Source organism: Sciurus vulgaris, assembly GCF_902686455.1.
Source record: "Sciurus vulgaris genome assembly, chromosome: 18".
NCBI lineage: Eukaryota > Metazoa > Chordata > Mammalia > Rodentia > Sciuridae > Sciurus > Sciurus vulgaris.
Window position 1 is genome coordinate 17763423 of NC_136479.1, and position 27249 is coordinate 17790671.

General features: G+C 48.0%; 1 protein-coding gene across 3 annotated transcripts in view; it reads left to right on the top strand.

Annotated features, from left to right (window-relative positions):
• PRKCB (protein kinase C beta) overlaps positions 1–27249 on the top strand; it is a 306697-nt gene that overhangs the window by 155421 nt on the left and 124027 nt on the right. The window lies entirely within an intron of this gene.

A 27249-nucleotide genomic window follows, 5' to 3' on the forward strand; every position in this document is an offset into this window, starting at 1 on the left:
CCAGCAGCAAAAAACATAGTCTTGACTTTTGACACCAAATTTGGGAGAATGCTGTGTCTTGAAGAGGAGGAGGTAGGAGGTATGGGACCCAGGAAATACCCTGGGGCTTTCCATGTATTTTAAATGCTTTTCTTCAACCCAGTGGCGGCTACACTGGTCACTGGTATGTTATTCTGTATACTTTTTGCATGTTTAACATACTTAATAAGAAAGAAGGATAGTACAGTGTGGTTGAGAGGTCAGAGACCAGGGGAAGAAAGAGGATTTTGTCTGTTGTTCATGAACACTCGAGACAGACTTGGCTCATGCAAAATTGGAATTCAGCTTTGACTCTTGCAAAATTTGAAAATCAGCTTTTCTGGACTGGTGAGGTGTTCAGCCATAAACCATGGTAAAACCAGCCCTGGTGAAACTAAAACTCCGAAGGCATTCTCTCTTGTAGGCTTGTGACACAAACTGCTGTAAGACTTTATATAACTAATTAATATAAACAGGTTTTATGAATCAGTCATTTAGAACATTAGTCATGGAAGGAAGCATTTGTTTTTTTTTTTTTTTTTTTTTTTTTTTTTGCAAAAATTGGTTTGTTTCTGAGGTCCCAGAAAGGTTCCGTAGCTCTGATGTGCTGAGCCCTGGGTTGGGAAGGGCTTTACTGACATCATATAAAAGTCGAAAAATATCCTGGTAAAATATGACTCCTCCTTCAAATTGCAGTTTGTGATACTCGGTGAACTTTTAGAAAATATGCATTCCATTATGTTACTTTTTCCTATGGGAGGAAGCACAGAGGAGGCTTGGCCTTCCAGTAGGATGCTGGGGGTGGAGGGGCAGCCCAGGGGAAAATACTGCAATTGCAGGACGGAGGAAAAGTTTTCCCCACTGTATAAACCACCTGGTACCCAAGGTTTGAAAAATGAAACTCTTCTGCCCTCTAGTGTCAGCATCTGGGAACTACACCAACTCAAAACGGCTGCCGACAGCCACGTTTATGAAATACATTGAGTGCTCGCTGCTCAAACCCTCCCGTGTTCTCTCTTGCAACCCCACAACGACGTTGAAAAATATCCCTCTACTCTGTTAATTTATAAACCAAGCATCTGAGGCTCAGATAAGTTATACTGCCAAGAGCTCACACCATTAGTAATAATACAACAACAGCCAGTGTTTATTGAGTCTCTGAATGTGTCAATCATTATGCAAAGCCCTTAGAGGCAGTATCTTGTTTAAATTTTCAGCAGCTCTAATGAGGTAAGCGTTTTTATTCTCCCCAGCGGGAAACGGGCTTAGAGAGCCACACGTGCTTCCTCACCCAGGTCTGCCTGGCTCTTAAGTACTGTACTCTATACCAAGTCACTCTTCACCTCAGCTTTGTCCCTTCCAGTCCTGTTCCACCATTTATTTGTTCTCTTTGTGGTTTAGAGTAGCTGTTATGGGCATTCTCTGGGGAGTCTTTGTTCTGATGTGGTGGTTCAAGTTCTTTTCAACTTAAAGGTCAATGTCTTCCCCTTAATCATAGATGTGCTTTGGCCTCCAAGAGTCTTTCTTTGTGTTGGGGGGTACAGGGTATTGAACTCAGGGGCACTTGACCGCTGAGCCATGTCCCCAGCCCTATTCTGTATTTTATTTAAAGACAAGGTCTCACTGGGTTGCTCAGTGCCTAACTGTTGCTGAGGCTGGCTTTGAACTCGTGGTCCTCCTGCCTCAGCCTCTCGAGCCTCCGTAGCTACTCTGGTAGCACACACCCAGGTGGCATAAAGAAGACATTTGTTCTCTCAGGTTGTGGAGGCTGGAGATAAGAAATCAAGGTGGCAGCAGGGTGGGCTCCTTCTGCAGGGCTCTGAGGGTCTCATCCATACCCCTCTGGTGTCCCTGGGCTCGTATGTAGGTGCATCACTTCGGTCTCTGCCTCTGCCACCACGTGTGCTCTTGCCTGGGGTCTCTGGGTTCAGATCCAGGGCCCACCCTGACCTAGTGTGGCCACATCTTAACTCAATTTCATCTGGAGAGACCCTGTGTCCAAATCAGGCCAGTACCAGGATGAGAACTTGCCTGTCTTCTCTTGGGGGATGCAGTTCAACCCATAATAGGAGGCAAGAGAATGGGGGGGGGGGGGTCCCTTAAAGTTAGGGGTAGGATTTCTGCATGTTTAGGGCTCTGAGGGCATTAGTTAAACAGCAGCCAGCATCTCCCCAGTTATTCTGTGGCTTTCTAAGTGCCTCCTTATGGGGAGGTGTTACTGGCATCCTACGGAAGGACAAACAGGGCCTCTGAGGGACTGAACGGCCCAACCCTGGTCTCAGGTGGAGGGGAGGGGCCCCGGGCCCGTGTCACTGTGCCCAGTATGGAGCCTTCAGGAGGCCGTGCACAGCCTGTGCCTGGCTGGGCTTGTGGGCCGATCGATGACAGAAGAACCCTGAGGCTTTGGCTGCTTTCTCTAAAAACAGCCAGACGGGGTTTTGACTCAAGTGGCTTTATTGAGGGAAAAGAGCGAGGGAAGCTGGACAGGGCAGGGGGAAGGGTCAGCAAGGTGCAGCCTCTGTGGGGACACCGAGCTGGTCTCATGGGCTGCTCTGGACCAGGCCCTGCAGGACTGAGAGGGTCCCTCCTGGACACACGGGGACTGCTCTGTCATCTTCTCGGTGCTGTGAGATGACTGTGTGTCCCCCACATCCGTACGTCGAAGCCCTAGCTTCCAATGTGATGGTATTTGCAGGTAATCAGGGAGCTAATTAGGGTTAGATGAGGTCATCAGGGTGGGCCCTACGATAAGATTGGTGGTTTTAAAAGAGGAGGGGGTGAGAGAGAGAGAGAGAAGGAGAGGGAGACGGAGCTCACTCAGTCCCTTTCCCGAGTCCTCTCCAGGGGCTTCTCCACGCGGCCGCCCTCTGTCCGTGCTGCTCTGTCTCTGTCTTGCCCTCTCCTCGTCTTCCAGCCTCGGCACTTCCTCTTCCTCTGAGCTCTGCTCAGGTTTACCCTTCATGGATGCGTGGTCTCCTGAACTTGAACTTGTGCTGGTTGTGGTTTTCTGATGGGTTCTGTTGGAGTCTACCTCCCCACACAGCGCTGGCTCCGTGCGGGTAGGTGGCGTTTCTTTGTCTCACTGCCCGGTCCCCCGCACCTGCTGAGGTGGACACCACTAAATATTTGTGGACTCATTCAGTACCCTTCTCTCAACAATGATCACCCCTCTGTTTACAGCCCCGTGTTCATTACAACCATGTTCTCAGCAGTCAAAAATTACGGTCACGAATTCTTAATCATATCCATCTTTGATTCTATGATCATCTCTCCCAAAGTTGGGGTTCATTTATTTATTTAGTTTTGGTACTGGGGATTGGAATTTGAACCCAAGGGGCATTTTACCACTGAACTACATCCCCAGTCCTTTGTATTTCGAGACAGGGTCTGGCTAAGTTGCTGAGGGTCTTGCTAAATTGCTGAGGTTAGCCTCAAACCGGCAATCCTCCTGCCTCAGCCCCATGCCCCAAGTTGCTGGGATGACAGGTGTGCACCACCACGTCCGGCTGAGATGATTCTTACAAAAAGCAAAAGGAGTTTTGGGGATGTTTCTCTTTGGATTCCAAATCGGTGGTCTGAGGATTGTACATTGTGCTGTGATATCCATAACCCCCGGGACTAAAATATCTCCCAGGCAGACTCAGGCACTTCCAACATGTGGCCGGTAGATCCATCCCCAGATCTGACATCGGCACAACAAAAGAGGAAGTGCATCAAAGAGGGAAAAAGTACTTAACAGGTCATTGGAGAAAGTTGAGGGTCACATCTACCGACACTCTAGGTTCTGAAAGAAGCCTTAACAGTACTCTCAGGAAAAAGGAAAGGGGTATGAGTTCTCGTAGAAGATCCTCTTATTGTTTAAAGAATTGTTGCAAGGTCGAGAAGGTGTCCACCCTCACGAGGACTCTGACAAGGAGGAAAAAGTACCAGGAAACCCGAGGAGGCCCTTCACCTGGCCGTTCCACCTGGGTATCTCACAGCTGAAGCCAATATGGCAGGACGAGGGCTGACCCCTGAGGGCAGGCCAGGGTGTGGCGGGAGGAGAGGGGGTGGGGAATGATCAGGTATTCGCGGTAGGAGGAAGGCGATGGGCAGGGGAGGTGGGCTCTCTGGTCGTTCATTCAGGAAGGGCCTGGGTACCAGTGATGAGTGCAGTCTGGCCTCTGCCCTCAAGAAGCTCACAGCTTAGCAGGAGAGACAGACACAGATGAGCGTATTACAACGTGGTAAGTAGTGGGATGGTGCCACCGGAGCTCACAGAGGGGACCCTGAAGCTTCCGGAAGGCAGCCATGGCTAAGCTGAGTCCAGAAGACACGTAGGCATTATCCAGACTGGGCGAGTTTGGTGTCAGGGTAAGTGAGAAAAATAACATGAGCTGTTTATTGAGCACTTATTATATGCCAGGCGCTTAACACAGATCCGCTCGTCATCACAGCAATCCTCTGACATCGGTATTATTATGATTATCCCCATTTTACACGTGAGGAGACGGAGGCAGCCTTAGTTGCCCAACTGACTGAAGTCACGGTGGCTGAGAGGTGGGTCTCAGATTTGAGTGCAACAGTGTGACTCCACGGCTCCCGGTCCCGCTGTGATGCTGCCCTTCTGGCAGAGAAAATAACTGATGCAGATGCGCAGGGACCGGGCACAGCAGAGGGAGGTGGGGGTTACTACCTGTTGAGTTGGCTCTCCTGGGTTCTGGGATACAAACGCCTCTAGAATTTATTCATTCACGGTCTTCCATCCATCCAACCATCCAGGAACATGTACAGGTGTTTCCTGCTTTTCAAACATGTTCTGACCCTTGGGAAGCAACAGGAGACAAGATAAGCCTTCCCTGGCAGATGCCACATCCTGGGACCTGGCCAGTTCCCTGGGGCCTTTGGAGTATTTTCTCGTTTTTCCTTTTATTATCCATGAAGCCTCTCCGTCCTCTATCTGGGACCTGTCCACTGCCACTCCTGTTTTTTCCAAGACACTCTGTGTCCACAAATCCCTTTCTTTAATGTGATCTCTTCTTTAAACCCTCTAAGGTTTGAGCATTTGGAACACGGAGCCAGATTCAACCTGAAGGTTGTATTTCCTTTTTTTCCTATCACGTACTTCCTGAGCTGGCTCCCTGCTTGAAATAGAAGGAGAAGAGGGGACATGTAGTGAAGGAAAAATTCAGACAAATATCTCAAAACATGACCTAATCGTGCATCACTTGCTAAGATGATCATGAACTAGGCCACTAGAGCCCACTAGAGGGCAGTCTGTGTCTTCAAAGCCACTTGTCCTTAAAGGATCTCTTTAGAAAGATTTAAAGGATCTCTTTAGAGAGATGTCCCCACTTGTAAGACCTCCGTACTGCCATTTCCCATAATGGAACGTGCTTCAAAGAACAGCTGAGCTCACTGAGGCCCAGAGAAAGGCCAACCGTGGAGCAGGAACAGGGATGTTCTGGTGACACTATCTTCCTTCCCTTTTACATTGCAGGTTGAGTACACCTCGTCCAAAAACCTGGGTACCGGAAGTATTTTGGATTTCAGGTTCTTAAAAATTTTTTTTTGTAATATTCACATTTAGATATATAATGATATATATTGGGAATAGGACTCAAGCCTAACATGAAATTCTTTTATGTTTTATATACAACTTCTACACAACCTAAAGGCTATTTTATACAATATTTTAAAACAAATTTGTGCACAAAACAAGATTTCACAGTGTAGAATTTTCCATCTGTGACACATGACAGTGCTTTAGAAGCGGTAGATTTTGGAGCATTTCAGATTTGGGACTTTTGGAATATGGAAGCTCAACCTGTCTTGGTTAGTCATTCTTTCTCGACATCTATTTATTTATTTGTTTGTTTGTTTATTTATTTAGTTAGTTATTGGTACCAGGGATTGAAACCAGGGGCGCCTTACCACTGAGTCACATCCCCAGACCTTTTAATTTTTTTAAATTTTATTTAGAGAGAGGGTCTCACTAAGTTATTTAGGGCCTCGATAAATAGCTGAGGCTAGGCTTGAACTTGTAATCCTCCTGTCTCAGCCTCCCAAGCTGCTGGGATTACAGGCATCTACCACAACAGTGGGCCCCTCAACATTTTTACATGAAAAAATTCCAACGTATAACGAAGTCAAAGGTATTTTGCAGTGAACATTCAGTTATCCAACTAAATTCTCCCATCACCATAACCTGCCCAATCACATACCCATCTATCTTGATATTCATCTGTCAGTCTCTTATTTTTGACACCTTTCAAAGAAAATGGCAGATCAATTCAGTCCTCCTTAAACCCTTCAGCATGTGTATCATCAACTAGAATTCAAAATCTATTTAGCTTTTTTAACTTTTGAGATAAAATGTACATACAGTCCTATACACATATGTGAAATGTACAGTAGCTGAATTCTGACAAATACATATGACTCTGCAGTCACCCTAACCTCCGTCATGTTAATCCTCTTTTTTGGAGTCTCAGCTGCTCCTGGGAGTGGATGGGAACTGAACAGGTCCTTAGAGAAACGCCCGAGAGTGTGCAGGCATGGACGCACCTGCCCTATGGCTTGCCCTGAGCATACCCCTGGGCTCTGGGAACTGGGGCACCCTGATCCTTAAGATCTCATAAACTGGGAGCGGTGGTGCCTGCTTGTAATCCCAGCTTGGGAAGCTGAAGCAGGAAAATCACAAGTTCAAGGCCAGCCTGGGGCAACTTAGCAAGACCCTATCTCAAAAACAATTTTTTTTTTGGTACCGGGGTGTTATGGTTTGGAGGTGAGGTGTCCCCTAAAAGCTCACATGTGAGACAATGCAGGAAGGTTCAGAGGAGAAACGATTGGGTTGTGAGAGTCTGAACCCAATCGGTGAATTAACCCCTAATGGGATTCGTGAAAGTGGTAGGGTGTGGCTGGAGGAGATTGGAATGGGGTGTGGCTATGGGGTATCTATTTTGTATCTGGAGAGTGGCGTCTCTCTCTCTCTCTGCTTCCTGATGTTGTCAGCTGCTTCCCTCTGCCACACTCTTCCGCCATGATGTTCAGCCTCACCTCGGCCCCAAGGAATGGAGTCCGCCTTCTATGGACTAAGACCTCTGACACTGTGAGCCCTCAGATAAACCTTTCCCCCTTCTGTAATCATGCTGGTCAGATCATTTATTCACAGCAGTGAAAAAGCTGACTAAAACACAGGGATTGAACCCAGGGGCACTTAACCACTGAGCCACATCCCCAGCCCTTTTTGGTTTTGATTTTCAGACAGGGTCTTGCTGGGTTGCTTAGGGTCTTGCTAAGTTGCTGAGGCTGGCTTTGGACTTGCAATTCTCCTGCCTCAGCCTCCTGAACCGCTGCACTTGGCTTCTATCTCAAATATTTTTTAAAAAGGCTGAAGACGTACCTCAGTGGTGGAGCACTTGCCTCGCATGCGAAATGCCCTGAGTTCAATCCTCAGTACCCCAAAGAGAAAGGGATAGAAAACCAAAACAAAACCCTGAGACGACGTCATGCCTAACAGTAGTTGGAAGTTTTTACAGTGGTCCTACTACAGTGGTAGTAAAGTAGGTTTGTTGGAAACTCTGCATGGGTACTGGTTGGTATCTATGTTGAGAGCTAATTCAACAAGACATCATTTTGAGTCATTTTGCTTTCCTTCTGTTTCTTACAAGGAAGGAATTGAGTCACGTTGCATCTCTGTCTCTAGAGCATCAACGTCTTTTCAATAGGTTATGGATAGTTATCTGCCAACCCTGTGAGGCCCCAGCAAAAGTCCCTGGTCCATCTTTCCTCTGAGGCCTTTGGCTTATGAATCTGTAAGCGTGTGTCTTGGACTTTGAAATCGGGGATATTGGGCTTGAGAAGATGGGGAAAACGTGTGTCTTGTTACTCAAGGTTCCTTTTGTTCTTTCCTGAATATTCTCCTGAGAATAATCAAGACCAGGCAACTTGAGGAGCTGGCTGCACAGTCGTTGCTCCTAAATGCCTGCAGAATGGCATGGAAGGAGGCCTAGCCAGCCCCTGTGAAGCTCTGAGGTGTCACCATCTTCGGGGAAAATGGCCCAACTGCATCTGTTAAACTACGTATACATATGCACATTTTGACTCTCGTGTCCTTTTGGGAATCTATCCTATTTGGAGTAAAACTCCAACATGCAAAGAAATAACATTCAGAACAAGCATGTTTATTGGTATCTTGTTTGCAGTGGCAAAAACTCCGAACCAACCTAATGAGGGTGTATCTGTGATATCTAGGGGATAGCATGTAGTTGCTGGCACGGTGAATTAAAATAAGCACATGGCACTTCTGTGAATCTAGTCACGTTCTGCTTTTTGAAATGGGAACAGTTACACAGGTGTATTTCCTTTGTGAAAATTCATCAGGCTGCTCAATTATAAAGTGTGCACTTTATGTATATTATACTTTGTATTTTATATATATATATATTTTTTTTACTTAACAAAACCTAAGTGATAAAAATTCTAAATAACTTAGATGAAACTCCCATGGGTGAGCACTACAGCTATTGACCAGGAGCAGGAGCTGGCACTGTGGCTTGTGGCTTGGGAGCCCACTAACTTCCTGCCTGTTTTTACATGTGACGTTTTATTGGAACACAGCCATACACGTTCATTTACATGTTGTCTGTGGCCGCTTCCATAATACAGGGGCAGAGTTCACGGAGTAATTGCAGTACAGTGTGCTGAACCAGGAATATTGACTCTCTGGCCCTCCCTGAAAACGGTTGCCAAGCCCTGCCCTGGGGAAATGTCGATGGCGTATGACTGAGAAGACAAGATTGCATAACGTATATATTTACTATGGTTTGCAAGACGGAACTGCAGCAGACACTTCCCGTGCATGCGGTTATGTTTGCGTATTTCTGCGAGGGTAGAGAGAAAAGTTGTAAGGACCAGGAAAGCAGAAGGGGTGGGGATGGAGAGAGCCTGGCCTGGGGAGTGGGGGTGGGTCTCCTCTCTCTGTGTTTCTCTGATTGCAATAAATACATTCCACTTTTGTAATTTTTGAAAAAATAAAAACCAGAAAAATCTCTAAATCAGAAAACAATTTTTTTAAAAAAAATAATGGTCCCAATGACAATAGCATTTATTAAAAGCTGCGTCGGCAGTGGCGGTGACGGGGCGTTGGCTGTGTTGAGGAAGATGGCTGAGTGGTCCGCCACCTGGGCAGAGCCAGACGCAGGCCGTGTCTGGGTATTTTCGAGTTGTTCTTGTCAGTAGCATCTATCTCGTGCAGAGTCTGTCCGTCTTGTGAGCTGGGCCTGCACTCTGGGCTTCATGGTGTTGGCATATGTTGCTTAATGCCGCCTTTACGGAGTTGCCTCTGGCTGGGGACGACCTTCTCTTCTCTGGAAGGCCCACACTAGTCCCTTCCCGCCCCCATCCCACCTCCGTGCCTGAGTTCTTTGACTTAAAGAAACTTCAGATGCTCTGGCGCTTTCCAGTCCAGCCAGTGCTGTGGCTTTACAGGGCTCAGAGCTTCGGATGGGGGTGTTTCTGCTGCAGAAACCACCGTAGGCCCTGGTGGCTCTGAGTGTGATCTGTGGTCCAGCTAGATGGGTAGTACCTGGGAACTTGTGAGAAATGCAACATCTCAGGCCTGCTGAGTCAGAATCTGCATTTTACCAAAATTCCCAGGTGATTTGTAGGCATTTTTTTCCGGCTGTCCTGCTATAGAGATCATGATGAAATGGGAAGAATGCCTCTTGTCCACTAGGTGGCAGGCATTACCTGTTCTCTGCCCCTGCTTGCAGGGATGGCCGCTGGGGTGGCCTCAGGGGCGGAGTGCTGGGGAGACTTGCCTGGCATGGAGTTTGGAATGTGTCCTCCCGGCCCTTCTTGGTCACATCTCATTGGTTGTAAAGCCAGGGCCAGAATCCCCGTTCATGCACAGCCTGCCCCTACCTGTCCTACCTGCTTGTCCTGGTGGGGACCTCATGCTACACAAGCGCTTAGCTTGAGTCACTGCCGTCAGATCACCCTGCTCTGCCTTTGTCTCCCGCCACCCAGAGGCAGGAGCACACCTGTGGGTGAGCTGCTAGTCACTAGTCCACACCTGGCTTTCCTCATCTCCTTGTGCAAGTCTGTGCTAACTGCAGACCAAGTGGTAGGACTGTGGCCTCAGAAGCCGGGCCTGGGCTTGCGGGCGGCCTCAGTTAGCACCTTTGGCTCCCTCACTCTTTCAGGTGCCTCCCGCGTGGCAGGCACCACCCACCCCACAAGCAAGACAGAGAAGTCTCCTGCTTCCGGAGCCCCTGCCTTCTTCCTAAGATGAGATGCGAACAAGAAGCAAGTGGAACCTTTGAGAGAATGATAAAGGAGGGTCATGTGACAGAGCAGGCCAGTGGCTGCATGTCATTAAGAGAGACAATGGCCTTGAGTTGCCAGATAGGAGGGGCCAGCTTGCTGGAAATTCCAGGCAGAGGGCACAGTAGAGGCAAAGCCTGGAGGGAGGAGGATTGCAGGAACTGGCAGGGTGGGCGTGGCCAGGTCCTCTGATGGGAGGGGAACAGCCTGGGGCAGACCTGCTCACCCTGGGTCCTGGCCTCAGTGCTGAGGGCTCAGAACCTTGGAGCTGGAGCTTAGATGGGGAGGGAGCCCTGCGCTGGAGACATTCCAGGTAGCTCTCTCGGGGAGGCAGGACGGGAGCAAGATAGAAGGCAAGGGAGGAGAGGACAGCTGATGGCTAATCTTAATGATCACCATGACGAGGCACAGTGCCAGGCACCCTGGGGCAGACTAAGCTGTGGCCCAACTCTGGAGCAACCTCTCAGTCTGGGGTGGGTTCTTCTACTTCACTACCATCAACCACCACAGCAAAGAACAATGGCACGTGCTGACAGCAAGTGCCGAGTCCTGGGCTATGCGCTTCCTCCAGTCACATCATGTGTTCAGATCTGCAAAGGCCCCCCTGCACTGTTTCACCATCCCAAAGAAAGAATTTGGAGGACTCAATAGAGAGGGCTTGGGCATCTCATGACTTACGCGCTCCTGGGTGACTGCAGACGGGGAAGGTCTGGGCCAGGTTGTATGCCCACTGCACAGGTAGATTTCTTCAGATGCCTTTTGAGTACATTCTTTTACTTTAGGACGCTCTGCTTAATCCTCACCCAAAGAGGGGAGACAAGAGGAGTGGCCAGTTTCCGTCTCTGTTTCCTTTGTTATCACCTTCTTTAGAGTCCTTCTACCTCACTGCTGGGAAAAATAGGCTTTCCTAGGCACAAATTACTGTTTACCCCAACATCATGTGATCCTACCAACAATCCTGTGAGATTGTTGCTCATACTATCCCATTTTACAGATGAAGAGACAGAGAGACAAAGAGACAGAGACAGAGAGACAGACAGATTATGATTATAAAACCTGCCCATGTCACACAGCAAAGAAGATGTGGAGTTGGGAGTGGAGCCCAAGAATTTAGTTGAACCCAAGTATTCAGTTGCAGTTGGTTATGCTCTTGAGCTCTGTCCACTGGGCACTAAAGGCATCAGAGGAGTGGAGCTGGTATGTGCTGTTGGTAGCCGCTACCTTTCCTACATCCCTGGCTTGCACTATGAACTGGACACACACTCCCTTTTTAAAACCTCCTGACAAGTTTTGCTGTTACTGCAGTTCTTCTCCATGTCCTACAGAAGGGTAAATTGATTGCTTTGTTATCACATTCTTTAGAGTCCTCCTACCTCACTGCTGGGAACAACAAGCTTTCCTTCCTAGGCACGGACAACTGCCTTACATGGATGGAGGCTTTGTTTCACAGACTCTGTTTTCCCCCTGCTCACCCCTAGTCCATTTGGCTGCTCTGGGAGTGTATGAGCCAGTGTTCTCAAGACTGTGAGGCTGAAGATGATTCCTCTTCTTCAGTGTGACCTGTCTTTCTGCAGAAAGACGATTTCAATGGCCAAGACCTGACCAAGAAGCAGGATAAATTCCTAGGTTCTGAGAAGCAGGTGGGTGGAGAAGTCTTCTCTCTGAACCCCACTGAGGTACCACCAGGAAATGCATTATCCCATGTTGCCAACCTTCCCTGCTTGGAAGGTAAGGAATCCCCAGGCAATCCAGGAGGATAAAATGAGGATAGTGGGAGTTCCCACCTCCTAGTGCTGTTGAGAAAATTCCATGGGTAGTGTATGCAAAGGTTTTAGGAAACCACCTGGTATATATGAGGGGCGCCATATGTATTTGCTATCATTTTGGTTGGCATGGTTTACCCAACTCTCTCTGAGTTTCCAGGCTGATTTTTACCTGTTACCCAAATTTAGAGTTTCCTGTTTAGTGATCTTTTTATTTCTTCTTAAAGAGGCTGTGTCTACATGTGGTCTGGGAGGGAAACCCAGCTTCCTGGAGCCCCTGCCTATAAGGGAGGTGGAGACTTGGTCAGAGTTACGCCTTAGAAATGTTAGCTCTTGTTTATTTCTGTGGCACTCTTTTTGGAACCGTGTATGTTGAAAAACTTGCAATAGCCAAGCCAAATATTTTAGGAGAATGTGAGGCATTTGGGACTGCCACACAGCTCTATCTACAATGGCCTGAGAGGCGGTATCTGCATGACAGAGGGAACCTGGTTTCTAAGCCTGTCTCTTTAAGAGACCTATCCAATCACATATCCGGGCAACATTTACTAAACATCTGTTATGCACCAGGTACATTAAGGGAACCATCTCTTTGGATTCCGGCCTCAACTTTTTGAGGTTGTTTCTTTACTTTTCAAGTGAAGCAGTTGCAATTTGGAGAGGTTCAGTAACTCACTAGAAGCCACACAGCCATGAAGTGGCACCTCTAGGACTTAGAGCCCTGGGCTGTCTGATCCCAGAACCTGCACCCTTAACCTGATACCCTGTCCTGCCTCCCTGAGTGCTCGGTGGCATCTCGAGCTAGTGGAATTGAGGGCATCCAGCAGGTGAGAGGAAGAGGGATAGCATCAAGTTCACAACAGTGTCCTGAGAACATGTTCTCACTTAAAAATAAAAACAGATGCCCCCTGGATGTTGTCGTTACCCTGGACAACATTTGGATACAAAGTGGTTTGAGCACGAGAGGCGCCAGGTCTTCATGGCCGAGCCTGGGTCTCCCAGAGAATCAGAGTCACTGTGAGCACGATGGAATGAAGGATTTGCCATAGGAAATGGATCTTGCACCAGTTTGGAGCAGCCAGAGCTGGGAAGGTCTGGAGGGCCAGGCTGGAGAACCAGAGCAGGAGCCACGGCCCAGGTGGACAACTTGGAATTGGTAGGGAATCTGAGAAACCAAGCGTACTAAGCTACAAAATGGATATTAATGAGCTTCATAAAGCTTCTAGTAGCTTCCTCCCTTGGGCCTTCCAGTCTGGCTGACTGTTGTTCAGGCTAACAGTCTTCCACTTACTTAGAGTCCTGAGGTGTCCCAGAACCTTTTAAGTTCCAAGTGGGACGGCTCCACCATCTGCTATCTGACCTACAACCTTGAGCACCCCTTGTCCCACCCTGACACCACCCCAGAGCCCTTCCCACCCAACACCCCAGTGGGGGTACAGCCCTCAAGAAGCACAGTGCCCAGATCAAAAGGGAGTCTGCCAGGTGTGGCCAAGAACGGAGGGATTGTCACCCTCCCCGGGCGAGACCAGACCTTTCAGAGGACAGCCTCACGAAGCAACACCTGCTGAGCCAGGAAGCAGGCAGAACCCAACAGCCAGCTGTCACGAAATAACCCTCAGCCGGGCGGTCTTGCTTTCGTAGCCTTCTATCCCGTTCTCTTCCCTTTAAGAAATCCTTTCAGGACAACGATCTTGACGCTCTAAATTGATTTTGCTAGCCATTGACAAGTGCGTCGTGACCCACCACGGGGAAAGAAGTGCCCTCGATAACATAATTCTCTTTCTGCATCCCGAGATGACACCTCTCTTTTACAGGTGACTCAGGGTAAGGCTGGTCACATCACGCTCCTGGTCTCTCTCGGGTTTATAGCCTGTGAAACTGCTCGTGCCTGGCACGCCGTGGCCTGGCTTCCATCTCTTAGGTCCTCGCGCATCAGACTCTGACATTGTTAGGGTGGCTCGGGGCCGTAGGGAGAGCTTTCTGGATCCTCTTGTTCTGGTGCCAAATGTCTTCTGGACTTCAAGTTCCTGTTCCATCTCAGCCACTTTTCCTGTTCCCCACCCTCTTCCTGTTTGTTTGTTTTTGTTTCTAAAATGCACAAGAAAAGAGGGAACAAGCCATCCCATGCAGTGCTGCGTGGGGAAGCGCCAGGGTCTGTCAGGATGCGGAGGGTGCTCGTGGAACCGGTGGGCGCCGGTCAGAGCCTTTGATGTGGCTTCTGCAGAACGGAGCGGCCGAGGCAGGGTGAGCAGGGTCAGGGTTGGCCCAGTTGGAATGATTTCAGCAGACTCTGGGCATGGGGATTGTCCCATTGCCCCAAACCTGGCCCTGGGATGATGGGGGCGGGGGATGGATGGGGGTGGGACGCGATGCTGTAGTGTTGGCACCTGGTAAAGGAGATGGGTGTGGGGGTGGGTTTTGCCTTGGCTGGTTTGCATATGGAAGGTGCAGGCACAGGTGCATCCTTACCCTCTAGAAATCAGCAGGCCCTGGGAGAGGAGGTGTCTCCAGGTCAGCAAAGCCCCAAGATATCAAAGCATCAGAAATATTAAAACCAAAGTGTATGATTAATACATTTTAAACGATTCTTATTTAATTGTTTTATCGAACTACTATAAGCATAGAGTTTAAAAACCAATGTGCATTGAGGAGCTTGTGAGGAAAAGCAACGTCCCCTGCCCCAAGGTCACTCTTTAGAGTGGTCTTCCTGAACTTGAGCTTGCCGCAGAATCATCTAGCTGGTGTCCACCCCAGAGTTTAGGTCTGGGGGACACCTGAGCATTCGGATGCCTAGGTGCCTGGGTGCTGCTCGTGAATCCGTGTCCATGGGCCACCTGGAACACTTGGAGGGCTCTCTTCAACCCTTCTCCTGGCACTCGGACTGTATATTTTAGTGACACGCTCTGACTCTGTTTCACTTCCCTGCTTCACGGCTCTGACTTCCGGGGGGACACCATCTCTCTGGCTCTCCTCACCCACATATCTACAGCATTTTTTAGCTCACTCATTCAGTAAAGACATTCTCGCTGAGCATCTTCTGTGTGTCAGTCACTGATGCCCACGGGGATCTTCTTTGCCAGTGCAGGGCTTGACACACTTTTTCTGTCCAGGTAAACTCCGGAGCCATCTGGCAATTGTAGCAAATACTTGATTCTGCCATTGTGACCCCAAAGCAGTCATGCACAGTGTGCTGATGGACGGGGGCTGTGTTCTGATACAACTATTTACCAAACAGGTGGTTTGAGCTGGATTTGGCTGCAGTTTGAAGATCTCTGTTGTAGTGTGTGAGACAGATACTAAGGTAGACGAGTAAAATACAGTCAGCCTACTGGTATCCATGGATTCCATATCTAGAGATTCAAACAACCTCAGTTTGGAAATATTTGAAAAATAAATTGCACCTGTACTGAATGCATGCAGTTTTTTCTCTGTCACTAGTTCCTAAACAATACATCTAACAGCTTTTCACATAGTATTGACATTGGATTCAGCTTTATAAGAACTCTAGAGATGACTTGAAGTGCACAGGAGGATGTACCTAGGTTATATGCAAACACTGTGCCGTTTTACATAAGGGGCTTGAGGATCCATGGATTTGGGTAACTGTGGGGAATCTGGAATCACTGCTGCCACAGATACTCAGGGACATCAGATTGTAAGTGCTAGGAAGAAATATAAAGCAGAAAAGGAGGATGGAGAGGATTTGCAATTTAGATATCGTGGCAAGGAAGGAGTCACTGAGCTGACTAAGCATTTAAGTAAAAACTTTTTGAAGGAGGTGAAGGAAGAAGCCAGGTAGCTTACTGAAGGAAGAGCACTCCAGACAGGAACAGTCAGTGCAAAGGCCCTGTGGCATGAGAGTCCTATTCATGCCTGAAGACCCAGCGAGGCGGCTAGAGTGTCTGAATGGAATTAGCCAAAGGAAGGGGAGCAAGAGATGAAATCGGAGGTAATGGGCCATGGAAAACTTCCTAATTCATTATAAGGAATTGGTCTTTTTCCTCTGAGTAAAATAAGAATCCACTTTTGTGATTCCAGTAGTTCTGATAGTCCCTTCAAGTTACATATTTAAAACTCCATTTATTTTTCCCTCAACCACAGGCAAGTATCTCTTGGCTTTCTATTTTGTAAGAGGTACCAGGCATTAAATATGCATGATATTATTTAATCCCTATGAAAGAGACACTAATATTGTCCCTGTACCATAGAGGAGGAAATGGAAGCTCAAGGTTCTATGGAGGAGGAAACAGAAGGTTAAGTGACTTGGCTAACCTCATACAGCCGGCGAAGTGCGGGAGCTGGGATTCAAAGCCAGGTTGGTCTTAATATAGAGATTTTAGCACCTAATTACACGGAGGGACAATGCCAAACTGCTTTAGGGAGACTGGGGGAACCTGTGGCTTTGGGACAATAAAATTGAAAACCCTTGGCCAAGGCAGGGTGTGTGTGCATCAGTCAGGCCAAGTGAGGGCTTTTCTGAGAGGGATAGGGAGGCTCTTTGCTGTGGGAACTCTGACCGAGCTGCTGACAGCTCATTTATGTGGCGCTGCTGCAGTTTGACATTCGTAGTACAAGACTTGCATGCAATTAGCCCGGACGGTTCTCACGCAGACTCTTGAAAAGCCTTTGGAATTTTCCCCCTGTCTGGCCTTGTGCATGATGTAACCACGGCTTGCTTTAGTTGGTCCTCTATCCCAGAACGTCTGCATCACTGTGGTCCCATCAGGTCTTGTTTTCCTGGAGGGCAGAGACCATTGCGCATACCTGCTTGGCGGCTCTCCTCCCAGGATCATTTGCGCAGGTCTCTCTGGTGCATGACAATGAATTCTCTAAGTGTAAGCTGGAGTCTGGTTAAGTATGCAATGCAAATGAGATGCAAATGAGGGGCCACCTTGGTGTGGGTCAGGAGGTCAGAGCGCTGGGGGCTTCTGCACCCCCTCCTCAGCACGCTGGCTGATGGGCCTGCCAGTGCCTTTTATAATCATCTTTTCTGCCCACCAAAGGGCTCTTAATGAGGGCAGAAGCTGACTGCTCCTGGAACCCCTTCCGACACCTGGTGATTGGAAGCTGGAGAGACAGTGAGCTTCAGACGCGCTGTCAGACTCCACTGAGTTATCATCAGCTGCCTGCCGGGCTCCGGGAAGGCGGCTCGGTAACTGGCTGCTATTGTCTGTTCCTCCCTCCTCCCCCAGTGAGCTGCGTGAGGCAGCCACGGATGACTGGATCTGGGCTCTCACGCTGCCTTCCCCGGCCCTGGCTGGGTGCCTGCCTCCCCCCGCAGGGACCTGTTCCCCGGGTCGAGGATCAATGGTCCTTTGATTTCACGTCTTCCTCCAGCCTAACCCACTGCCTCCCCGCCTGTGGCTCAAAAACCCCCATCCAAGAGACCTTTCAAACTGGGGCAAGAAAAGTGAAGCACACTGCAGGAAATTATGGGATGGTTAGTGGAGAAAGACAAGGAGGCATCGTCACGAAGAGTCAGGCGTCCTGGGGATGCTCCTGGTCCTCTCTGCCTCCTGGTTCTGCAGGGATGTTACAGTGCGGTTTCCTTAGGAGAATCGGTAGTCCGCCCCCCCCCCCCAATATAAAAGGCAAGCACAAGAGACCCCTGCTAAATGCAGGGCGCGGGGCTGAGCTCTTTACCTATATTAACACAATTTTACCTCCATGTACAAATGGCTGCTAAGGTTCAAGGGGTCGACAGTTATCTTGCTCAACCTGAGGGCTCAGGAATTGAAGCGGTGATTTTAGATTGGGGATGGATATACCCGGCCCTACAGTCAATGCACCGCTTCCTTTTTCTCAGCCTGGAACCTGCTGGCTTCCCGGGTGTCCTCTGTGGCTCTGACTATAGCTTCCCCGGTTCCTCACCCAGGCCTCCAGTCAGACTGACCTGGGCCAGGTGCCACCTCTGCCCACCTCTAGCTCAGGAGATAGTTCAAGGGACTTGCAGGTTGTACAGTTCACCTCGAAAGGCGACAGGAGGCAGAACCTGGGGTTGACACCTCCTCTCCCGGCTCACTCAGCAGGGGCATTGCTTTCTGGGTCCCCAGGGAGAGAGTTGTCCCTGGGGCCTGGCTCTACAAGTCAATGCCAAAGGCCTATTTGGCATGGCCTCGCTATTGGTGAGACTCGGGCGTTGTCAGGGGCCCACCTGGCCCTACCCGCACTGCATATTCAGGGTGCCATTTCCTGAGCAGTGGATACAGACGGAAGTCGATGGCTGCGGTCAGGCCGATGGCCAGCGCTCAACAGGTATTTGTTGAAAACGAAGACTTGAGCAAGACAGCAGGACGTTGCCCCACGGTGTTACAGCAGAACCTGCCCTTCACCAGCCAGCTCACATCTGGGAATGGGAAAATCACCGGAGCTTTCCCGGTCTCCCTATAGCCTCATGAGATAATGCATTTCTTTCCAGTTTAATAGGAGAAGAAAATACAAAAAATGTCAGAGAGATAAATTCACTTTCCCTAAGTCCCATTCAACTAGGGAGTGGCCTTGGCATATACCCAAAGGGCTTAAAATCAACATACTATAGTGACTCAGCCGCATCATTATTTATAGCAGCTCACTTCATAGCAGCTAAGTTAAGAAACCAACCTAGGTACCCTTCAACCGATGAATGGATAAAGAGAATGTGGTGCGTCTACACAATGGAATATTACTCACCCATAAAGAAGAATGAAGTTATGGTATTTGCCAGTAAATGGATGGAACTGAAGACTATCATGCTAAGTGAAATAAGCCAATCCCAAAGAACCAAAGGCTGAATGATATGCAGATGCTGACTCACATTAAGGGGCAGGGGCAGGGGGAAGAATAGAAGTTCACTGGCTTAGACAAGGGAAGGGAGTGGGGAAGGGCATAAGAAAGATAGTGGAATGAATTGGACAGAACTTTCCTATGTTCATGCACGACCATTGAGACTCCACATCAAGGTCAACCACAAGAATGCGAAGTTATACTCCACTTGTGCATGATATGTCAAAATACATTCTACTGTCCTGTATAACTAAAAAGAACAAATAAAAAAATTTTAAATTCTTAAATTTTAAATTTTTTAAAATTTAAAGTCTTGGGGGAGGTGCAAATTCAAATACAGATGTGATGGATTCCAAGACTGTGCTGCCGAAGCATTGCTCTCCTGGGGACGCAAAGACCTTCCCTTCCAGCTCCGTTCACCCCTCTGCTCAGCGGTTCTTTGGGTCTCTCCTGCGTGGGGACCATGTGCTAGGCAGCACGAGGGCTCTAGGTATGCGCGTGACCCTTCGCGTACCATCTCACGACCCTCCTGGGAGGCAGAACAATGAGGGCTCACTGTGGGAGGACCTCGGCAGTGCGGTGGAGCCTGGGCCGAGTGCCGTGGGCGGCGCCAGGGATGAGTGACCGCTCCAGACCTCAAAGGCAGCGGACTGAGGTCCGGATGCGGAGAGCAGGCAGCTCAGGAAGGCCGTCCCCCTGCCGGGACGCAGCCAGGAGCTTTGTCTGTTTCATGCTTTGGAAGCTGGACAGAGACTTCCACGCGGCTGCCCTCTGCAGTCCGCTCTTCCCGGCCGGCCTGCGCGAGCTCCCGACAGCGACTCAGGACCCGTGGGTCACCCCCCTGCTAAGACCTCGCAGAGCTTTCCGGCGAAGCCCAGGCTCCCGACCCATTCTCGGGGTCTGTCCTCCTCTGGTTCTGCCTCTCGGCCTCTCTCTGGCCTCCTCTGGTATCATTTGCCCTCTTGCCACGAGCTGGGTCACCTCCGACCGTCCTTCTGCACTTGCGCCCGCAGCTTGATTGCTCTCAGAGCCCTGGACTCAGGTGGCTCCCGGCTGTCGGGGGCAGGTGCACGGGACGCGTTTGCTGAATAAACGATTCAGTGGGTGGAACAGGGGGCCGTCGGGCAGCCGTGGCCACCCGAGTGAGGGACCTGGGACTTGAGGTGCACTGAGTTTCTGGTATGTTTGGACTGGACAGTGTCCCTCATCTAGATACCACTGGCAACAGCGGAAAAGAAGACTTGGCGATTCAGGGAACTGCGGTGTTAGAGACCGGTCAGGGAGCCATGGATGCCCCCAGCATGAAAGGGACCTGAGTTAAGGAAGCGACAGTGTCAGTGAAGGATGGGAATGAATCGAGGTGGAGGACCCGGGAGAGGGTGGGGAAGTCGAGGATCCCCTGAGACTTCTGGCTTGGGAAGCTGCACGGGCTGTGAAGCCCATCACCAGTCAGGATGAAGAGTCCGCGAAGCTCACGGCAATCTTGCTTTTAAATGGTCTGAGATGTTTGGGGTCTGCACAGAGGACTGCGTCCAGTAGGTGGAAGGATGTGTCTGTCTGGAGAGCCGCAGGGGAAAGGGAGCTGAGGGTAGAGATTCTGAAGCCACCCACACAGCACCCAGCAGGAAGCCACCGCGAGCGTCGGGTGTCAGAGAGCTCGGGATGGGAAAGCCGCACGCTTAGGGTCGTGGAGTGGCTTCAGGGGGTCAGTGGAGGAAGAGGAGCCAGCGAAGGAGGACAAAACCAGGACACCCCAAAGCTCAAGGGGAGCCAGAATTGCCAAGAGCCACACGAGTGGAGGCAAGAGAGCTCAAGAAAGCAGGCACGGCCACCATGTTAGATGCTGCCAACCAGAATGGTAGAGAAGAGGCCAGGAGTGGAGTCCAACTCACTGGGTTTGGTCATCTGACCCAGGGATTTGGACAGTGCTCGCCCAGTGAGGGGGTGGGAGTTCAGATTCAGGAGGGAGAGAGAAGGAGAGGATGGGGAGAGGGGAAGTGGAAAGAGGTGGAGACAACTCCGAAGGGAATCAGCGCTCTGAATGAAAGCGGAATGCTGATCAGGGTCCTCACCGTGTCTTGAACTGAGTGAGTTTTTGGTTAGTGAATTCTTACCAAGGCCCTTGATAGGCACCATTTAGAAAGACCCCAGTGACCATGCTAATGGCTGCTCTGAGCTCCGCACTTCCTCACTTACGGCGCCTATCACCGTTATAACGATTCCTTCTGTAGTGGACGCTGTAGCGTGCAACTGAGTCTCCTGTTCTGGACTCCCCGCTCTTCTGCCGCAAACCTGAGAGTGTGGGCTGTTGACCACGCCCAGCTGAGTCCCGCCCTAGGAACTGTTCTGAGAGGAGCTGCTGTGCCCAAGTCTACGTCCCTCCCAAGAGAAGCTCGCGCCCCGTGATTGGCAGCTGGGGAGGGGCCCGACACAAAGGCCCAGTCCCTGCACTTGTTGGAGACGAGTCTGAAGGGTCTTTCCCACTGCAGAGCTCCGGAATGGATCCGGTGAGACCTCCCTCTCTCGGAACTGCCTTGCACGCCACCTTCTTTTCAGGTTTCTCCCCATTCTGGCCAGAGTTGTTCCCCGGGGTCCTCCCTGTAAGCCTCTGGCACACAGTTCTCCCTGTCTAGGCGTGTTTTCAAGGAATCGCCTGAAGACACCTGGTTTTATGTCTGCATTTTCCCCTAAACTGTACCGTTTAGGAACACACTGTTGACTAAGTGAGTGGATAGGTTTCCTAGGCACCCAGACAGGAGTGGCCTGATACAGACACTTCTTCAGAGTAGTGAATGACAGAATCGTGATCTGAGAGTGCCTTTCTGTGGGCCCACCCAGCATGAAGCCATCCCCAGCAATGGCCCTGCGTCTTCCATGAGCCATTTCCACGGTTCCATCCACGAACAGTGGCCACGATTTATAACAGGTTCACCCGAGAACATTCGGGCTGCATTCTACATCATTTTAGTAGAGAGAGCTTGTTCCTTGGGGCCTTTAATTTTCTAGCTTTCATTATTGGGAGAGTAAAATGTATCACTTGCATTCCAAAATTGATTTTTATTTCCCAAAAGAAGCCCATAAAAATAAATAACTTCCCGGGAGGGAAAATAGAAAAGAACTCTTTACACTGGGCAATTTGTTAAAAAAGAGAAGAAAGCCTGAAGGGGCAAAGCAATCTAAACATTTAGATTGTATCTCCTCTCTCTCTTTTTCTAAACTTGAGGCTTACTGGACTTTAAAACCACCCACAGCTCCGTTGGGACGGCTTCATGGGACAAGTCACTGGAGCGTCCCTCTGCAGGATCACCTCTTGGCTTCCCACTCTGGTGTCCGAACCTGTGACAGCCCTGCTAACAGGGAGATGTCTTGCCATATCTTGTTACTGATTACATCAGTAAGTGTTTGCTGTGTAACAAATCTCCCCGATTGTGGTAGGCTTATACGCAGGCATTCTTTTGATATCATGTCTGCTAGAAGGTTCTTACAAGTTGGACTGCGTTGTCTGGGGTTTTCATGTCCGGTGTTGGTTCTGTGAAATTTGGATGGACAAGGACGACTTTGCCATCGCTTGCTGCCACCCAGCAGGCTAGCTCAAGCTTACCCATGTGGCTATAGTCTTGGGCATGCCCCTAGCAGTCAGGGAGAGGGAACAAATAGAGTCAAGCTCCAATTCCCAAGAGCTTTTTAGAACTCTGTATCACATTGGCTAATGTCTCAGTAGTTAAGGCAAGTCACGTATATAACTGAGCCCACATGGAGGGAATGGAGAAATAGACTGTCATCCTGTAATTGACACTTCACTTTCTTAGCCATAAAAAAGGAATACCTAGGCAAGCAAGATATCAAATAGACTCATTTTATAGCTGATAAACTAAGAATCAAAGAGGTTGAGCAATTGTCCCAAGGTCACACAGCAGACCAAGAAACCCCTATTTAATGAATCCTTCATGGGTGATTTATCACATTCTGTGTCCAGGAGAACAGATCCCTACGGGGACTACAGTACCGTTAGCTCTTTAGCCCCAGAAGATGCTTTTCTTTTATGGGTCAGCATTTGTATTTCCTGCTGCTGTGCTGGTTGTTCACTGTACATCCCCCACCTCCATCGGGGCACTGCTTTTCTCTGGGCCTTGGGTGGCTGCCTGGCGCAGGCCATCACCTGTGCTCTCCTGCTCTTCAACATCGGGTGGAGTTCATCTAGTGGCAAGAGACTGTGGGTGAGAGGAGGCATTTCTTCCTCAGTCCCTCTGCTTCGGGCTGTGTCTCCTGGCAGGACCAGAAGGCTGCTTCTCCGCAGCCCCAGATGCACCTGGGCTCTGGGAACACTCTTTCCTTACCTTCGCCTCTGAGGGCTCGGGGCTGGCGATGACCTGCGAGCACGGTGTCGGGGCATCTGGGTCTCACAGTGCACTGTCGATCCCTTTATCCCGGGCCTTGCATTTGCTATTCATTATCCAGCCCTCTGGTTTGGATTTGTTTCCTGCTCAGGTTTTGCTTTCAGCAGGTTCTGTTTTCTTGTCTGAGAAGGAAGAACAGAGCGTGCAGCTTGCACTTTGGGAAGGGAGCGGCCTGCTGGGCTTGCCTGTGAGCAGGAGCCTGCAGCCTACGGGAGTGCAGGAAGGGTGTTGGAGGACTTGACACTTGACTCTGAGCTTTCCCAGCGTCTGGTCTCTGGTCAGGGAATCCTGAGGCCTCTGGGGAGGCCCTACGAGGACGTTCATAGTGGCTGGAAGCTCATCACCACCTGAGTGCCTGTCGTTAGAGGAAGCGATGGCTGTGTGTCTTGGGGTACTGGTGGGGCGGTGGTCTCATACATAATGTAAAAATAAACAAAGAATCAAGGTAGTTCCAGACTGACTGACATGGGGGAAATGCAGGATGGATGGATATAGGCAGGGAGAAGCGTTTTGCCCAGCAACCTGTTCCGTGTGGCTCCGTTTTTGTGGATCAGCCCCTTGAATTCATTTGTTTCCAGGTCTCTGCAAAGAGAAAGCAGGGGAGGGGTGAATGCCAGGTGACCAGCATTATCAGGTGGAAACGCGGGAGGCCAAGAAGGTAGGATGAGAAAGGAGAGGGGCAAGAGGACCTTGAAAAAAATATGTAGCAAAATGGGAAAATACACATGAATTTAATTTGCTGTGTTTTTTTTCCTTCTAACTATTGAGAGAGATGCTCAGTTGATTTTCAGCCTATCATCTTTCCTAATGCGTGAGTCATGGCTATGCATTTTCCTTGAAGCGCAGCTTTGGCTGATGTTCATAAGTTTTTTTTTTTTTTTTTTTTAATTTTATTTTTTTACAGACTGTATTTTGATTCCCTGTACACAAATGGGATACAACTTTTTGTTTCTATGGTTGTGCACGATGTAGACTCGTACCATTCATGTGATCATACGTGTCCATAGGGTCGCGATGTCTGTCTCAGTCCACCATCTTTCATATCCCCCGCCCCCTCCCTCTCATTTCCCTCTACGTAACGTTTGTTCATAAGTTTTGAATATAACTTTTGTAAGTTTTGAACTCATGATTTCCTTTATGATTTCTTCTTTTTCAAATGGTTTACCCAAAAGTCTATGTTTAATGTTCAACTGTATCTCTTGGTTATTTTCTTTTTTTAGTTGTAGATGAACACGATAACTTTTATTTTGTTTATCTTAATGGGCTGCTGAGGATGGAACCCAGTACCTCACACTTGCCAGGCAAGTGCTCCACCACTGAGCTACAGCGCCAGCCCCTTATCTTTTGGGTATCGATTTCTTGTTTCACTTTGGCCAGAGAATACACGTGATTTAATTCCTTGACATGTTGGTACCTATTCCATGTGCACGTGGAAAGAATATGCACATGCCTTGGTTGTTGCATGCAGTATTCCACATGGGGTAATTGGTGGACATGGTTAATTGGGTTGTTCACATTTTCTATATTGATTTTTTTAAAAAAAATTTGTTCTAATTAGTCATACATGACAGTAGAATGCATTTATACATTTTGGTAGATCGTACGTAAATAGAGTGTCATCTCTCTTTTTTCTGATCGTACCCATTGCAGGCTCACATGGGTCATGCAGTCACACATGCTCATGAGGAATAATGTCTGTTTCACTCTGCTGTCCTTCCTTCACTCCCCTCTACCTTTATTTTGTTTGTTTTCTCTCTCTGTGACTCAGAGTTGTGTTCAAGTCTCCTGCTATGATCTTGGATATTTTTTCCTTTCAGTTTTATCAGTTTTTCTACTTATGTATTTTGAAGCCATGTTATTATTTTTAAGGGAAATAAACATTTTAATCAAATAGCAATGCAGAGTTGGAACAAATAAAAGGGAAGAATAATAAATAGCAAATAGAGGAAAATTAATTCCATAATATATGTCACAAGAATTCTGGCATTCAACAATGTTCTGTACACTATTGTTCTAAATAGAGACACAACCCAGTTCTGTGTGTGGGCTCTATTAATAAGCATTCTCCCTGAGCTCTTATGCTGTGATTCAAATCAGCAGCCACATCAGTGTTTACAGCAGCTCAGCTCACAACAGCTACACTATGGAACCAATCTAGGTGTCCTTCAACCAATGAATGGATAAAGAAAATGTATATATATATATATATATACATTTATATATATAAATATATATATATAGAAAATATATATATATATATATATATATACACACATACACACACACACACACACACACAATGGAATATTACTCAGCCTTAAAGAAGAATAGAATTATGGCATTTGCTGGTAAATGGATGGAGTTGGAGAATATCATGCTAAGCAAAATAAGCAATGCTATAAATTATAATTGTTAGATCTCCTTGGTGGATGGATCTTTTAGTTATTTTGAAAGGTATCTCTTTATTTCAAATAATGCTTCTTGCCTTAAAATCTACTTTCATAAAAAGATACCCTGTTCTATTCTGTATATTGTTTTTTGCTTTAACATTTTCACATTTCCATTTGGCATCAACTTTCTTTTGTTGATGTGTTTGTGTGTTTAAATTTTTATTTATTTGTTTTTTCCTTTTCACTTCAACACTTCTGTGTCCTTATATTTAGGGTGGATTTCTTATAAGCATAATTTTAACTCCAGTCTGACAATATTTGAATTTTAAATTGAGCATGGAAGCCGTTCACCTTTAATGTAGTTGTGCATGTTGGGGTTTGCATCCGTGGTTATTTCTTTGTGTTCATTTCTATTTGTTCTATTTGTTCTATGTGTTTTACATTTATTTTTTTCTCGTTACTTTTGCCTTTTTGATATCCCTCATGTCTATTTAATCCTTTCATTTCCTCTTTATTGACAGATTACTCATGTGCTGTTTTAAATGTTTTCACATGGACTTTAGAGATTTCAACATGCGTCTCTGACGTTTGGAGTCCCTTATCTTAGTACTTCTTGGTACTTTGATGATTTTCAGTCATCCTAGGCTCCTAAACATTTTAGTTTCATTGACCCCATCCCACCTCATGCATTTTGATTTTGCATGTCCTTGAAGATACTCATGATTCAACATCCACGTAGATGGACTCATATCTTTACCTTTTGTCTTGTTTTTCATTCTGACATTTCCATATTTCCATTGGAATCAAACTTTTTTTCCTATCTTAGCATTTTGTTTTGGTCTGCCGGAAAGATATTTTAAAATACCATTATTTCCCATTTGCTTTTGAAAAATGTTTTTGCTGGGCCTAGAATTTGGCATGAGCAGTCATCTTCTTCCCGCGCTTGAAAGGCCACCCATCCTTCCCCCGTTGTTTTGTGCTCTGTCTGTCTAACTGTAGCTCCTTTGAAGGTAATGTGTATTTTTGAAATCTGGCTGACCTGAAGAGTTTCTTTGTATCTTTGGTTTTCAATATTTTGATTATATTCCTAGGGGGTGTGTGTGTGTGTGTGTGTGTGTGTGTGTGTGTGTTCCCTGTGTGGAGTTTGTAAGCTTCTCAACTCTCGTTAGCTTGGTGTCTTTCACGGTGTTGAATAATCGCGGTACATGCCCTGCCTGATTCCTTTCCCTTGTATGCAGGTACTTAACCTTAGACCGATTCCCACGTCTGTCTGTCTCTGACGCCATTTTCTATTACTGCCCCTTATTTTTTACATGCTGTGCTTTAGTCGGAGTGTCTCAAAAACTGTTTTGCAAATCACTGATTTATTTTCCAGTCACTTCAAACTTCCTGCACAACTCATGCGCTAAGTTCTTACTTGTTTTATTTTAATAAACTTTTTTTTTTTCTGGTATCGGGGATTGAACTCTGGGGCCCTGGACTACTGAGCCACATCCCCAGCCCTGTTTGGTATTTTATTTAGTGACAGGGTCTCACTGAGTTGCTTATTGCCTCGCTTTGGCTGAGGCTGGCTTTGAACTCATGATCCTCCTGCCTCAGCTTCCGGAGCCC